This window comes from Phoca vitulina, unplaced genomic scaffold (assembly GCF_004348235.1).
Source record: "Phoca vitulina isolate PV1807 unplaced genomic scaffold, GSC_HSeal_1.0 scaffold15, whole genome shotgun sequence".
Classification (NCBI taxonomy): domain Eukaryota; kingdom Metazoa; phylum Chordata; class Mammalia; order Carnivora; family Phocidae; genus Phoca; species Phoca vitulina.
In genome coordinates this window covers 37,585,115-37,602,207 of record NW_022589718.1, presented here as the reverse complement: position 1 = coordinate 37,602,207, position 17,093 = coordinate 37,585,115, and the positions used below count along the sequence as shown (strand labels likewise).

Sequence of the window (17,093 nt, the reverse complement as noted above, 5' to 3'; positions counted from 1 at the left end):
AGGTGATAGATGATAGATAGATGATAGATAGATAGATAGATAGATAGATAGATAGATAGATAGATGATAGATAGATAGATAGAGAAAGACAGATAAATCTCATTTATCCAGCCCTGGAAGGAAGGTTTTACAGATGATACAACAGGCTTGGGGAGTCATCCCCTTACCTTTAACTACATAACTAATTAAAGAATGATCTCATAGTGAATCTTAACACCTTTCTATTATATACACTTTGCTGCTGCTTCTTTTTTTTTTTTTTTTTTACGTGTGATTTCTTCAATTCACCTAACTTAAGGAACCCCAAATAACTTTTCGGGTTCTTCTCCTCTCTGATGGCCTGTATTTACAATAACTACTCTCTCTTTGTTGACTGTATTCAGGCCTCAGCAGAGGACCAGCACTACCAGTGAAGAATGCTCACTCAGTGCTTCCCCCAAGTCTGAGTTCTCTGCAAATGTTTTTCTCTCGGTGGATGTGGTCTTTGACCCTGTTGTAGGCAGAATTCCCTGCGTACACACCCTGGGTAATCTCCTCAGGTCAGTGTGGTCAAGGTCTGTGGGTGTCATGGGGCAATCTCTCCCCTGATCAAGTCACATTATATGGGATAGTTGCTCCCTTCATTACCCTACAATACATGTGACTCCACTGTAGTCACCTGGAGAAGCATTCTCCTGCCGTGAAGAACTTGCTGCCATCGTATGAGATGGTCCCTGGCTTGGCCTGAAATTGTCCTCATGTAGCTGAGAGGACCCTCAGACAACAGCCAACAAGAATGTGCTGGTAGAAGGACATCATCACCCCTCTCTGTGGCCAGTCATGATCTCGATCCAGCTAACAAGAATGAGAACTCATGGCAGGTGTCCTGTGTGTAAAAATTAGCATAGATCTGAATCCCAAAACCCTTTCTTACAGTGTGTTGGAGATGCTGGAAAAGTTACTGAGTCTCTCTACTTCTTACTGTTCCTACATGCCAAAGGGAATTCTTGGAATTCAAACCTGTAGGATTCCTATGAGGATTAACTGAAGTTACGGGTACGTGAACTCTGGCATGTAGGAAACATCCAGTGAGTGTTACATGTGATTATGGTTGTTACCGTGCACCAGCCTCTGGCCGGGAGAACCTGAGACTGCAGGGACATGCACACAGACAACGGCAGCTTTGCTTCTCACATGTGGAAGCATCAATATGACTTCTCAATGAGGTGAGTTCATCAGTTTGTGTGTATGATGTGCACCTGTATTTATTTAATCCAATTTCTTTTTTTTTTTTTTTAATCCAATTTCTTTACAACACACTTGAAAGGGCAGCTTCTGGCCTTCACCTAAACACAAAAGGGAGGTTTTGGAATTCCACCACTCAGGAGTCTGCCAATGGAACCGGAAGAATGTGCATGGAGACAGAAGACAAGGCTGCCTGTGTGCTGTGGGACACTGAGAAAAGTCTCTGCTTTGACCACTGGGGGTTACCTTATTTCCCCTATGGGATAGTTGTCAACATGAGGAACGGTTTTGGCTCATAGTAGAAACTCAATAAATGGTGTTTATAATTTTCATAACGCCTAGTATGGATAATAGCTGTAATGTGGAAGTGTGAACTGTCACTACCATCTAGTGGCAGTGGTCAGAAATGTAGTCACTGAGGAATGCAAAAAAAAAAAAAAAAAAAAAGTTTACCCTTAGAGCATGTTCTCTTCCCAGGTTACGGGTTACTTGGGAGACAAGCCCTGATGCCCCAAGGTGCCCCCGTATCTCGCGGATCAACTGCCCTCTTCAGCAGCTGGAATGTTACTAGCTGTCTGCCATCCACAGGGGGTTGGAAACAGACACCCGGACATTGTCTGTCTTCTGTATTTCAGAGGAGAAATCCAGGTTGAGAAAACGAAATCTGACTTGGCAGGACTCAGGGTTTATTGAGAGCCTCCCTGTGCAGCATTAGGGAACAATGAGTTGAATTCTTTCTTTCTTATATGGCTTATGTTCCTATCACAGCTCTGTGATATTTTATTGCTCAGGGTGCTTGTTTTATACAGCGTAAGGTATCAGGCAATGATACCACATTGCACCCACTGCGTTCCAGAAACTGACCGCGCATAATATATTAGCTAATTGCAATGTAGGAAAAAAATACTTAAAATGATTTCCTCAGGAATTTAAGACAATGGTTCGTAAATGTGTGGACAACTCCTACACATCAATCTTTAAAAAAAAACACTAATATTTACATGTTTGTTTTAGATGACTCTGCTGTTACAATGATATAATGATGGGCGTTGCATTTGCTTTCATGACATTATGGAGCATCTTTTTTTCACACACATTCAGACACTTTACGTTTGCACAAATCATGTATCACCTCACACATTATCAAGAATCAAAACATTTTTAACTATTCGTGTTAGCTGGAAATTGTAGGGCAAGAAATCAGGGACACTTAACCAGTTGAAGATGTCTCATCCATTAGCACTTGGCACAAACTTGGTTGGATAGCATAGAATCAATAAACACTTTTTAATTAATTCAACATCCTCCTCTCCCATATTTCATCATTGATGTTCCTTTTATTTTTCCTGAATATAGAATAATGAGTATTTCTTCCATTAGAGCTGTTTATTTACCAAGGGTAATGGTGTATTCTGATATTTATCATATCCTTGTTAGAGAAAAGTTCACGAGACACTGTGCTAAGCACTTTTTATGCTTAGGATGCAAAACTGGTGGCCATATGGCTCCATCCTACCTGCACAGTTTAAAAAGCAGAGTGTTTCAAGTTTCTGAACCAACACTTGGAAATGAGGTTTACACATGAAATTCTAGATTTACAACTTCCCTTGAAATATTAGGAGATGGGTTGAGTAGAGCCTATGCACCATTCCCACATGGTAACCGCCAACTGGAGCCCAATGTAACAGCCCACCTGGCATAGCACATGCGCTCACATTGCCTCTGGTCTCCATCACCAGCGAAGGTACACAGCTCTAACCTAGGCAGTCAGCCTGGCCTCATCCCCTCTAGCAACGCAGCAGAGCCTGCAACAATCCATCACGCCTACACCCAGTTCATCAGCAGTCCTGCTGGCTCTCTGTCCACGCTCTCCACAGCCACCACCACCTCTCCACCAGCACTGGGAATGGGTGGTCTCTCACCCTGAATGCTACAATGACTTCCATTCCTGCCTCACCCACAAATGGTTCTGCACACAGTAGCCACAGAAATTTCCTTAAGGTTCCAAACTAATCAAAGTACGCTCCTCCCAGAAATGCTGCAGTAGCTTCTCCTGGCAATTAGGATAAAATCCAAACACATGTAGCCTGAAAGGCAGCTGTCCATTCCGCCATCACCGAGAGACTTCTCAGACAATCCTACCCCAACCTGTCGCCCTCCACCTATAGATAACAATGTGTCTCTCCCTCCAACGTGCCCACCTCCTCTGGTTTAGGGCTTTGGCACTTGCTGATGTCTGCACTTGCAGCGATCCCCACCAGGCCACCCCCTATTCATTAAACCCTCTGCTCTTTCTCCCAGAAGACCTCCGTGACTAGCACAGATAAAACAGCACTGCTCCTTCCCTTCAGCCTTTGCTTTATCCCTGGTTTTATCTTGTTGACAAAACGTGTATGTTATCTGTTTGCAGGTTTACGTCTTCACCCGCTGGGTTAGAAGTTTGGTGGACAGCGGATATTTGTGTGTGTCCAAACCTCTATTTCCAGTGCTGAAAGCAGTGCAGAGGTTACAGCAAGAGGGCCACACATAAGCACTCTATGAATGGCACTGTGAAGATTCGCACCTTACACTTGAGTGAAAGTATGGCTCTGAGGTCATGTAACTTGCTCACAGATTGAATTCAAACAGCTCTACCTTACCCCAAATCCTCAAAACTGCTCCTTTCACTGTCCCTCACCATTGGGTGATCTTTTCACACACCTATGAACCAAATAAAGTATGGGATTGTGAATGTCCGCAATGGCCAAACTGTGGAAGGAGCCAAGATGCCCTTCAACAGATGAATGGATAAAGAAGATGTGGTTCATATATACAATGGAATATTACTCAGCCATCAGAAAGGATGAATACCCACCACTTGCGTCATCATGGATGGAACTGGACAGGATTACGCTAAGTGAAATAAGTGAAGCAGAGAAAGACAATTATCATATGGTCTCACTCATATGTGGAACATAAGGAATAGTGCGGAGGACCACAGGGGAAGGGAGGGAGAACTGAATGGGAAGAAATCAGAGAGGGAGACAAACCATGAGAGACTCTGGACTCCAGGAAACAAACAGGGTTACAGAGGGGAGTGGGGTGGAGGGATGGTGTAACCAGGTGATGGATATTAAGGAGGGTATGAGTTGTGATGAACACTGGGTGTAATACACAACTAATGAATCGTTGAACACTACATCAAAAACTAATGATGTACTATATGTTGGCTAATTGAACATAATAATAAAAATTTTAAAAATAAAGAAAAAAAGGATATATAACATTCTGAAAATAAGAGTCTCTGGCCCTCTCTTTATTACAAAAGAAAAAGGAAAGGAAATACCTATAGAACATGATGGAAAACTCAAGTTGTGTCAAGCTACCTTGAGAATCCAATGGACAATTTTCCCTAATCAAACCGTTAGAAAATGATCTCCTCTAAATCAGCCACAATCACATCACGCTCAGATGGTAACTCTTCTGTTCTATATACCTTGTTCCTAGACTGAGAAACCATCTCTAAATCTTTCTTATATACATATATGAAACAAAATAGTGCTGTACTGTAGTGATCCCTGTTGCGTATAGCACAGTGCTTTCTTCTAAGTGGACTTTTCCCTGGTTTGAGTTGTTTGTAAACTTGTTTACTGCAGACAGAGGTCTCCCACTTGGAAATTAAACTGAATTGCAGGCAGCACAATGATGGCTTAGTCTTGAGAAAAATGCCTTCCCCCAATGTTTCAGGGTTATTAAACTCTGAATTTTAACCAACATCTCCTGATTTAACTCACATACAAAGCAACTCTCTCATTGGACAACACAGCAGAGGGAGCTAATTAAATTAGGTACTAGCAGTTTTTGTTATAAATACCTGGAGATTTTGCCTCACATTGGTGCTATACACTGAATCTCCTTAAAAACAAAAGGTCTTATTTTTAGACACAGCTTAACATCATTTTTTAAAGTTGAAATTTGTTCCTAATCATCTACTTCTGTATTTGTGCATGCATATTATTTATTTTACTTTGCCCCACATCCTTTTAAGAAAATCAACCAGACTTTTTTTATTCCCTATAGAAATTCCTTTAGAGTTATATTATTATGAAGCATTTCAATCCTAAGGGTTCTGATTGACCTTAACATCCATACTTAGCCCTTATTGATCAACTAGTATTTGTCAGGTATTGTCCTAAGTTCTTTAGTATTATTTATTTTTCTTTTTTCTTCAGCTTTATTGAGATATAATTGGCACACAAAATCTGCACATAATTAATGCATACAATTTAATGAATTTGGTCATAGGCATACTCTCATGTTACTATCACCACAATCAAGGTAATAAGCATTTCCATCACTTCCAAAAGTATCTTTGTGCCCACCCCCCCCCCTTCTTTGCAGGAAAAACACTTAACATGAGATCTATCCTCTTAATAAATTTTTAAGTGCCCAATATTTCATTGTTAACTACAGGAACTATGGTGTACAGCAAATCTCTGAAACATACTCATCTTGTATATCCATAATTTTATACCCATTGAACAAGAATTGTCCATGTTGTCCTCCCCCCAGCCCATGATAATCATCATCAAATTGTCTACTTCCATACCTTTGAATATTTTAGATGCCTCATTTAGGAGGAATCCATGATTATTATTATTCACAATAGCCAAAATATGGAAACAAACCAAAGGTGCATGGGCAGATGAATGACTCATTTACTAAAGATGACACAGTCTATCCATACAACAAAATATTATTCAGCCTTAAAAGAGAAGGAAATCCTTCCATTTGCAGCAACATGGATGAACCTGGAAGACATTATGTTAAGTATGTCAGTCACTTTAGTTCTTTAGCATTATTTTTTCCCTCACAAGTCTGAAGGTAAGTATTCCATTCTGATTTCATTCCACAAATACTTTTGAGCATCTGCTACGTCCCAAACAAAGTTCTAGGATTGGCTATAAAATAGTGAATGAAAAAGACACAGCCCCTGCCCTTACTTGTCTTCTAGTGCAGTGTCAGAAGCAACAAACAAATCCATGACTGTTTGCATGTCCCATGGTGGCAGTAACGTGGAGAAACACCAATCTGGGGTAATGGGTATGGAAGAAAGGAAGGTGTTTGCTCCCAGACAAGGCTGAACACAGATCTACAGCACATGGCGAGTAAGCCTGCACATATCTGAGAGGAGATCATTTCAGACAAAGAAGGCAAAGGACTGAGACAGAGAGTGTGCTTGACGTGTTTGAGAAACTACGAGGACACTGATGAGCTGGGGCAGTGTGGAGTGGGAGCAGCAGGGCATGAGATCGAGGAGTGATGGGGGAGGTTTACACAGAGCCTTGAAGAACATCATTAGGACTTTTGATTTTTTACTGAGACAGATGACAAGTCACTGGAAGGTTTTGAGTGGAGGAGTGATGTACAGTAACTTTAAAAAAGAATCACTCCAGGGGCGCCTGGGTGGCTCAGTCAGTTAAGCATCTGCTTTTGGCTCAGGTCATGATCTCAGGGTCCTGGGATCCAGCCCCGCATCGGGCTCTCTGCTCAGCGGGGAGTCTGCTTCTCCCTCTGCCTGCCTCTCTCTCTCTCTGACAAATAAATAAAAATCTTTAAAAAAATAAAAAGAAAAAGAATCACTCCAGTTTCTGTGTTGATAATACACTGAACAAGGGCAAAAACAAAAGTAAGAAAATCAGTTAGGAGAGAATTGCAATAATTCAGGTTGCTGAGACCTCTATTGTGATTAATAGTAGAGGTGGTGGAAGGTTGGATACTGCCTATGATGAGTAGAGTATATATAGAGAATATATATATATATATATACACACACATATATATATGGGTAGAGATAGATGTTGAGTATGAGAGATAGAGTAGAGTTAATAACTATAAAGTGTTTTAGCTTAAGGAGCTGAAAGACAAATTACCAAGAAGATGTTAGGAACAGGTTTTGGAGAGAAGATATAGGTCTGTTTTGGACGTTATGTTTGAAATGCCTACTGAACATGTAAATGGAGATGTCAAGTAGACAATTAGATGTATGCATGTGGAGTTCAGAGGAGAAATCTGACTAAGGAAATTTTTGGAAGAGGTCAACCTATAGACTATAGGATTTCAAGCTACAAGATAGAGTGAATATCAATGGGCAAAAGAGCAGACCTTGAGATGTCCAATATTCAAGGGTGAGAGACACTAAGTGGCATCAGTAAAGGCACTGAGGAGGCAAGAGTAACCAGGAGGAGAACCATCAAATGGTGTCCAAGTCGGCAGTGAAGGCAGTGTTCAGAGAGGAAGACGTGATCAGCTGTGTCAAGTGTTATGGACAGGTCAAGGTGTACAACTGAGTATGGACCAGCAAATCTGACTACCTGGCCATAGACTATGGACCTGCCTAGAGTTAGTTTGGAGTGGTGCGGGGGAAGGGCAGGAGCTTAATTAGACTAGGCTCAAGAAAGACCAGGGAAGGCTTGGGCATAGGTAATATAACCAACTTTTAAAAGTTTTTTTTTTTTTTCCTAAAGAGAAAGAAACAATTTCAAGAAGAGAATGTCCAGAAATGTACTAGTCCAAGATGTCCTACTTAGTAAAATATAAATATGGATATCTTTGTGAATCAGTATCACTTTATATATAATCTGAAAATATTTAAAATATCTGACTTCTCTCCTCTCTCATATGTCACCTTGATTCTTCCTTATTTATTTTTCCTTTTCCTCTCTCAGAGAAATTTATCAAGGTAGTATAAAGTTAATTTCAATAAATAAATAAATAAATAAATAAATAAATAAATAAGTTAATTTCAAAATATAGTATTCTGTGAAAGTGATCTTTGCCTAAGACCTTAACTTTTAACAAACGCTAGTAAATTATCTCTCACTTGTTACTTATAATAGGCTATAGTGAATGGCCCCATTCCTAGCATACAGTAGCAGATAAAATATTGCATGTATGTATATGTACATATATGTTAATATTTATGTATTTTTTAATTTTTTAAAAGATTTATTTATTTATTTGAGGGAGAGAGAGAGTGGGCAGCAGTGGTGAGGGACAGAGAGAGTCTTAAGCAGGCTCTGTGTTCGGTGTGGAGCCCAACCCAGGGTTCTCTCTCATTACCTGAGTTGAAGCCAAGTGTCAGAGCTTAATCCACTATGCCACCCAGGCGCCCCATGTGCTTTTTTTTATTTTAATGAGGACGCGGGTCTTAAGGATTTTCAAGTGCCCTTTGTCTTTAGTATTCTATATCTATCAAATAAAATTATATATTTTTCCTGGTATTTAATAATCCTTTTACAAAGAAAAACCCATGAAACATAAATAGCTATTTTTATCAGAAAAAAAATATATCCTCATGAATTTATAAATCAAAATGGATTAGCCTCACATTTAACAACATAATATTTAAATCATTCTGGCCAAACAGACTACATAGCTGCATTCCTTAATTAAAAAAAATAACTTATTCAAAAATGGAGAGGTTTTTTTTTTTAAAGATTTTATTTATTCATTTGAGAGAGAGAGAGACAGAGATAGCACAGTCTGGGGGAGAGGCAGAGGGAGAGGGAGAAGCAGACTCCCCGCTGAGCTGGGAGCCCTACTCAGGGCTCTATCCCAGGACCTGGAGATCAGATGCTATCCCAGACCCGAAGGCAGATGCTTAATCATCTGAGCCACCCAGGCACTCCTGGAGAGTTATTTTTTATTGAAAGATTTATTTATTTGTTTGAGAGAGAGAGAGAGTGCATGTGTGCTCATGAGTGGGAGTAGGGGCGGAGGAAGAGATTCTTCAAGCAGACTCCCTGCTGAGTGTGGAGCCCTACGCAGGACTCAGTGTCATGACCCATGAGATCATGACCTGAGCTGAAACCAGGAATCGGACACTTAACCTACTGAGCCACTTAAATGTCCCAACAATGGAGAGTTATATATAGTGATAGAAAGTATATATATATATATATATGCTTAACTTAAGCTCACTATGTTGTATTTTTATCATTTGGTGCATGCTTTAGCAGCATATTTACTAAAATTGGAACAATCAAGAGAAGACTAGCATGGCTCCTAAACAGGATGACATGCACATCCAGGAAATGTCCCATATTTTCTTAATGAACAAAACAAGAAGCTTGACAAGAAACTACCAATCATCAAAACAAAACAAACAAATAACAAAAACTCCTAGAGTTGAAATGTACAATAATTGAACTAAAGAATTCAATAGTTTCGAAGTAGACAACCAGATAGAAGAAACAATCAGAAATTTGAAGGATAAGACATTGGAAATTACCCAATCAGAGGAAAAAAAAGAAAAAAAAAAAGAGTGAAGAAAGCCTATGGATATTATGGGGCACAGTAAAAAGAAAAAAAAAAAAATTCACATGGAAATTCCAGGGGAAAATAAAGAGAATGGGCCAGAAAGTATATTTAGAGCAATAATGGCCAAAAGTTTCCTGAACGTGAGGAGACAAATGGACATCTAGATCCATGAGGCTCAATGGACCCCAAATAGGTTGAACCTGAATAAGGCTACCCCAAGACACATTATTAAGTACATTGTCAAAGTCAGCAAGAGAAAGGAGGGGAGTTACATATAAGGGAACTCCCATGAGAACAAACTGAGCCCAAAGTTAGCAGAGGAAGGAAATAAAAAATATTTAAAGAGCAGAGGTAAATTAGAGAACAGGAAAACAATAGAAAAGATTACCCAAACTAGGAGTTGGTTCTTTGAAAAGATAAACTAAATTTTAGTTTAGACACTTAGCTAGGCTAACAAAGGAAAAAAAAAAAAGAAAGAAAAAGGACCCAAATGAACAAAATTACAAATGAAAGAGGAAAAATTACAACTGATACTACATAAATATGAAGGATCATAAGAGGTTAGTATGAACAATTATACAGTAACAAGCTGGACAACCCAGAAGAAATGGAAAAATACATAGAATCCTACAACTTGCAAGACTGAATCAGGAGAAATTGAAAATCTTAACAGACTGATATTAATAAGGAGACTGAATCAATAATCTAAAATCTCCCAACAAAGAAAAGACCAGGACCATATCGCTTCACTGGTGAATTTTACCAAACATTTAAAGAAGAATTAACATCAATCTGTTTGAAACTCTTCCAAAAAACTAAAGAGGAGATGGACAAAACCAGAAAAGCACACTCCTAGAAGAGAAAACTAGACGTCTTATACATTTGGATAAAAAATTTTGCTTGTTAAAACCTGGCGGCATCACAATCCTGGACTTCAAGCTCTATTACAAAGCTGTCATCATCAAGACAGTATGGTACTGGCACAAAAACAGACACATAGATCAAAGGAACAGAATAAAGAGCCCAGAAATGGACCCTCAACTCTATGATCAACTAATCTTTGACAAAGCAGGGAAGAATATCCAATGGAAAAAAGACAGTCTCTTCAACAAATGGTGTTGGGAAAATTGGACAGCCACATGCTGAAGATTGAAACTGGACCATTTCCTTACACCACACACAAAAATAGACCAAAATGGTTGAAAGACCTAAATGTGAGACAGGAATCCATCAAAACCCTAGAGGAGAACACAGGCAGCAACCTCTTCGACCTCAGCCACAGCAACTTCTTCCTAGAAACATCGCCAAAGGCAAGGGAAGCAAGGGCAAAAATGAACTATTGGGACTTCATCAAGATAAAAAGCTTTTGCACAGCAAAGGAAACAGTGGACAAAACCAAAAGACAACTGACAGAATAGGAGAAGATATTTGCAAATGATATATCAGATAAAGGGCTAGTATCCAAAAATCTATGAAGAACTTATCAAACTCAACACCCAAATAACAAATAATCCAATCAAGAAATGGGAAGAAGACATGAACAGACATTTCTTTAAAGAATACATACAAATGGCCAACAAACACATGAAAAAATGCTCAACATCACTTGTAGGGAAATACAAACCAAACCAAAATGAGATAGCACCTCACACCAGCCAGAATAGCTAAAATTTACAAGTCAGGAAACGACAGATGTTGGTGAGGATGCAGAGAAACGGGAACCCTCATGCACTGTTGGTGGGAATGCAAGCTGGTGCAGCCACTCTGGAAAACAGTATGGAGGTTCCTCAAAAGATTGAAAATAGATCTACCCTATGACCCAGCAATTGCACCACTGGGTATTTACCCCAAAGATACAAATGTAGTGATTTGAAGGGGCACCTGCACCCCAATGTTTATAGCAGTAATGTCCACAATAGCCAAACTATGGAAAGAGCCAGAAGTCCATTGACAGATGAATGGATAAAGACATGATACACACACACACACACACACACACACACACACACACACACACCATGGAATACTAATCAACCATCAAAAAAAAAAAAAATGAAATCTTGCCATTTGCAATGACAAGGATGGAATTAGAGGGTGTTATGCTAATCGGCATAAGCCAGTCAGAGAAAGACAATCATCATATGATCTTGTTGATGTGTGGAATTTAAGAAACAAACAGAAGATCATAGGGGAAGAGAGGAAAAAAATAAAATAAGACAAAATCAGAGAGGGAGACAAACCATGAGAGACTTTTAAGCACAGGAAACAAACTGAGGGTTGCTGGAGGGGAGGAGGGTAGGGGGATGGGATAACTGGGTGATGGACAACAAAGAGGGCACATGATGTAATGAACACTGGGTGTTATATAAGACTGATGAATCACTGACCTCTACCTCTGAAACCAATAACACACTATGTGTTAATTGAATTTAAATAAAAATTTAAAAAGTGCTTATTAGATAATCTTGTTTTCTGATTAAAATACAGATAGTCTCAGATTTTAATGGTTTTCAATTCAATATGTGACTATAAATTCACCTCCAAAAAGTTGGAGTTAATTTTCCATAGAAGCAACACTCAGCAATGGTTGGGTTCCTGCACTAGTCCTCACAGGGCATTGTAATTCATAGACAACTTACTGGGTGCATACTAGAACCAACAGTATTCCGGACTGTGCTTTCTGTACTGCATACTTGTTTCTCTCAGAAAACATACTCCTTAGTTTTAATGGGAAATGCCTCAAGGAATTTCAACTCCAGTAAGCAAGCCAATATCTTCCCCTAAACTTCAATATTGATGCCATTGTTCAGTTATCAATGAGGGGCTTTATTTATTGTTAAGGAGCCCAGTAGATTCAGAAGCAAAAGACCGATGAATTCTGGAATCAGTGGCTGGGAAATCCCAGTTACAGGCAGAAGAGCAGGAGCTCTATTTTGTGGTTGCCAAAATGGTAGTTCTGAGCCAGGGGATGCCAGGAGAAACCTAATATTTCTGCTACAACATAAATATATTTCATAGTATCTAATTATTTTTTTTTACAAAGTCATTTAGGTGCACTCAAAGAAAGGTTTAAATAAGTGATCTCTCCCCCTTACTCCCACCTGTAGCATCCTATTAGTTTCACCTCCTAAGTAACTCTCAGATCTATATCTTCCTTTTGACTCTCACTTAATTCATTTGAATTACCAGCATATCATGCTTGGAACTGTTCAATACCTGGGTTTCCTTAATTGGCAACCACAGGAGGTGGTTTTGTGAAAGACTGCTGTTTTGAACTTTACCTACTACATGATGCTAATGCTCAGGGTGATGAACACTGAATGAGAGATCCATTAGTGATTCTGGAGTGGGGGTACCCCAGATGAGTGCAGAGTAAGACTGTCTTCATTTGCTCAAATCTCTTGATTTCTGACATGAGGCTGGAAGGCTGCTGATAAATAGAGAACATATTGACGGTGTCCCCTTTCTTCCTGAATTATCTCCCCAAACTTCCCTTAACAAGTTGCTGAGTGGCCCATAAAGGTAAATAAAATCCACTTTGCAATAAATTATTAAAACAAAAATTTCATTGTGAAGAAGAAATTTTTATGCACCATCACCCAACTGGCCTCATCAAACACTGATGTTGCTGTATATGTTGTAAAGGGTGAAGTGTGGCGATTGACAGGTAAATGTTACTGTGAAGTTTTTATATTTTCCCTACCTGCTCATTTGGTTATGTGTGACACCCTGTAGTTTTATATTTTATTACTACTGATTTCATGCACACATATCTGATGGACCAAAGTGGTAATTTCTAAAGAGGAGCTGTGAAGTAGAAGAGAAATTTTTTAGGTGTATAGACAATTCCGATAAGGTTAGTGATAAAGAATTACAATCTTTTGAATCATTTCACTGCACTAACATCACATGAAACACAAAAGGAATCTTGTCTTTACAATGAAAGCCACTTGCCATGGGTTTTACATGGGGAATCGGAGTTGTCCCATTCACTGTGCATTGCAAGTGGAAAACAACTTACAAACGAAGCACTGGCTTCTGCAAAATTGAAGACACTTAACTGCAAATCACAGCCACTCAGTGCGTGATGGTGCTGATTATTTTAAACAGCTACTGGAATCTTATATAGAGTAAAGCTTTTGCTGAGAAGCAAAAAGTCACATTGGTGAAAAGGCTCAGGAAGCAAGTCATTCAGTAGCAGAATTTATTGACCAGAAAAGACAAAGTCAAACAGTTGGTAAAACCTTAGTAACAAGGCATGAAAAATTATAGTGAATATTTAGTGAGAATTCCAAGATAAGATGCAATCTGAGGCGCTGGAATGGCTCTACTCTCCACAGCACCGTCAGTCAACACATTGATGACGAGTCCCTGATACCGAGAAAATCTTCTATGAAATAGTTTCTCCATCAAGTTAACAGTCAAAAGATCTACCAACAAATAAAAATGGTGGTAAAATTTAAGAAAAATAAATGTTCTGCTATAAATAGGTGCTTTAAAAAGGCAAAGACCAAGATGTATTTAATGATTTGTTTTCCTGTCCAGAAACAAAAGATCTTGGAGAAATGGTGTTAGCGTCTGTACGGATACACCTGTCAGGTGTTGACCTCACAGAAGATTTTCCCTCTACTGCTGAAACAAACAAGGAAAAACAAACAAACAAAAACCCTAATGCTTGCACAACACTTCATTTGCTTCACAGTGAGGTACTTTGTAAAAAGCTTTTGGACAATGCTACAAGAAATAATTAACTTTGTAAGATAAAGACAAGTTTCAGAATGTTTCAAGACTGTGGACACATAGACAAAGAGCATCATGAACAACAAGAAAGCTGCAGAGATTAGTGTTATCAGTCAATTTTCATCAAGTGAATCTGTTGAATAGGTTTCCTCAGCCCCGTGGAGAAAGTGATTAGGTTGTAAGTGATATTATTGAATTTAAAAGGAAATGGGAACATTGGAGAAACCATGATGCAAAGGAAAATTCTGAACTGTTTCCAGGGCTGCTTGGGTTTAGGACAGGGAAGGCTATCAAACACCTCCTGTGTTTTTCAAACCTCCTTGGAAGAACTGCGAAATGGGATCCCCTAGTATATTCCCCTGTTCACAGAAATGGGCAGCTGGGGGAGGAACCCTCTCTTTGAATCTTCTGTTCAGCTAGAGAGCTGGACTTTGAGAGAAGAGGAACAATGTTGTGAGCTGTGATCTGGTACATTACCCCTGTCCAAGTTCTTGGGATCTGAGAAAGAGGAATATCCTCCTGTGTTTAAGAAAGCAGGGACCCCTTGGCTGTAATGTGAATTTCTTCCATGTCTGAGCAAGGTTCGTTTTCAAGCATCAGGAATAAAGACAGAAACTCTCCTTTCAGGAAAAAAAAATGAAATCCATGTATGCTTAGATAATTTTAAACTGAGAACATAATATTGTGCAAAAAAAAGGCACAATTTTCACATGAAAGCGATACATTTGATTTTGTTTATACTTATAAAAATCTTATATCTTAGGTGTATATAGATTTTTAAGAGAGCAAGAGGCCAACAGTTGCATATTTTTCAATTGTTGTGCATATATCCATGTCTGATCATATGCAGTAAGAAGATATTTTTTTAAAGCTTGTATAAAATTGTGTTTTAGGTTCTATTCTATTCTTACTGATTTACTATTTAGATAGTAACTTTACTGGTTCACATTATTAATAAACTTGAGTTTGTGAATAATATAATTTAATTTAAATATATTTACTACCTTTAAGTCAAACCCACTGAGCCTACTTTTATGAAAGAAAGAAATGATTTCTATTTTGTCTTCAACCAGTTATTTAACAGAAATGTATTATGTTTTTCTTGTAGGTGTTTTACGTTTAGGATAATAATAAAAGAAGAAAATTAAGTTGAAGAAATGTAAACAGAACTTTTCATTTTATTTTACAGAGTTTGACAAAAAGTCATTTTTTTGTTGTTGTTTTAAAAACAGAAAATCAGGGGTGCGTGGGTGGCTCAGTTGTTAAGTGTCTGCCTTTAGCCCTGGTTATGATCCCAGGGTCCTGGGATCGAGCTCTGCATCGGGCTCCCTGCTCAGTGGGAAGCCTGCTTCTCTCTCTCCCACTCCCCCTGCTTGTGTTCCCTCTCTCGTTGTGTCTCTCTCTGTCAAATAAATAAATAAAATCTTTAAAAAAATAAATAAAAATAAAAACAGAAAATTTACAAATGCTGTAGGCCACATACCATGTCTTTTTTTTTTTTTTTAAAGATTTTATTTATTCATTTGAGAGAGAATGAGATAGAGAGAGAGCATGAGAGGGGGGAGGGTCAGAGGGAGAAGCAGACTCCCTGCCGAGCAGGGAGCCCGATGCGGGACTCGATCCCGGGACTCCAGGATCATGACCTGAGCCGAAGGCAGTCGCTTAACCAACTGAGCCACCCAGGCGCCCCTCACATACCATGTCTTGTTCGCATCTCTTACAGCAGAAATTTGTGATAGGACTATGGGCTATCTGAAAAAGGTAAAAAAAAATAAATAAAAGGAAAAATTAAGGAAAAGAAGGGAAATGACTTTATACTCTTTGTACAGAGGGGAAACCCCCCAAAAGAACAAGCCACTATGCTGGCCAGAACAAAGAGATGCACAGAGCTGGTCTCATGCTCTACTGTAAAGGATGTTGACAGTTGTTGCTGGGGCACCACGGTCCTGGGAGCTGTCATCTGACAATGTGGTGCTGGGGTCCCTGCAGCTGGAAGTCTCCTACAACCTTCCCCACCCCCCACCCCGGGGTAGACCAAGGAAGTCTGCTTGAGCCACATCACTGTGCCTCACGTGGCATGCTTGCCCTTCCCTACTCTCCGTAATGCGAGCACAAACATGATTTTAAAACATAAGCCTGATGGAGTTACTTCCATGCTTAACATTCTCTTCTAGCTCCTAACTCTTCAGAATGGATGCGACTCTTGTTAGGAGGGCAGGCATGAGCCTCACGGCCTGGCCCAGCTGGCCCCTCCAAGGGCCTCCCTTCACGGGAGCACCAACCCCTGTGATCAGAGGGACCAAACTCCTGTATGTTCCAGCCTATGTCCTGATCTTATAGACCCCTCCCCATGTCCCTAACCCTAAGCCCCCTCATCCTTCCTGGGCGAGATCTGAGGTCCTGATATCATCCCTTGCTTCTCCCGCTGCTCTTCCTTATGTAGCCCCCTCTCCCACCCTACACTGCAAGTGGCTGCAGATACCTACGTGTCTGCTTTCCTTCTAGACCAGGGGTCTGCAAGCTGCAGTCCACGGGCCAAATCCAGCCTATGTCAGGTCCCATCTGGCCTTCGTAGCAATGGTTTCTACATTCCGTAGAGTTGTGGGAGAAACACAATGCAAATATGGCAGAGACAGTGCATGGCCTGTGAAGCCTACAATGTATACTATATACTATGTCACCTTGCGGGGGAAAGCTTTGCTAACCCATTCTAGGGCCTGTGGTCTATGATGGTAAGAGCCAGGCCTTGCTCCACCTGGGTCTGACACATCACTGAAGTACAATAAATGTAGACTGAATACATAAACAGGGGAACAAGTGCATCTCCT

The 17,093-nt window shown here is 39.7% G+C and overlaps 1 protein-coding gene and 1 non-coding gene across 3 annotated transcripts in view; one reads left to right on the top strand and one right to left on the bottom strand.

The window, feature by feature from the left end:
- CSMD1 (CUB and Sushi multiple domains 1) overlaps positions 1 to 17,093 on the bottom strand; it is a 2,006,418-nt gene that overhangs the window by 531,371 nt on the left and 1,457,954 nt on the right. The window lies entirely within an intron of this gene.
- Positions 9,213 to 9,314, top strand: LOC116638070. Its single transcript, XR_004300613.1, has one exon. It is a non-coding gene; the product is annotated as a U6 spliceosomal RNA (small nuclear RNA).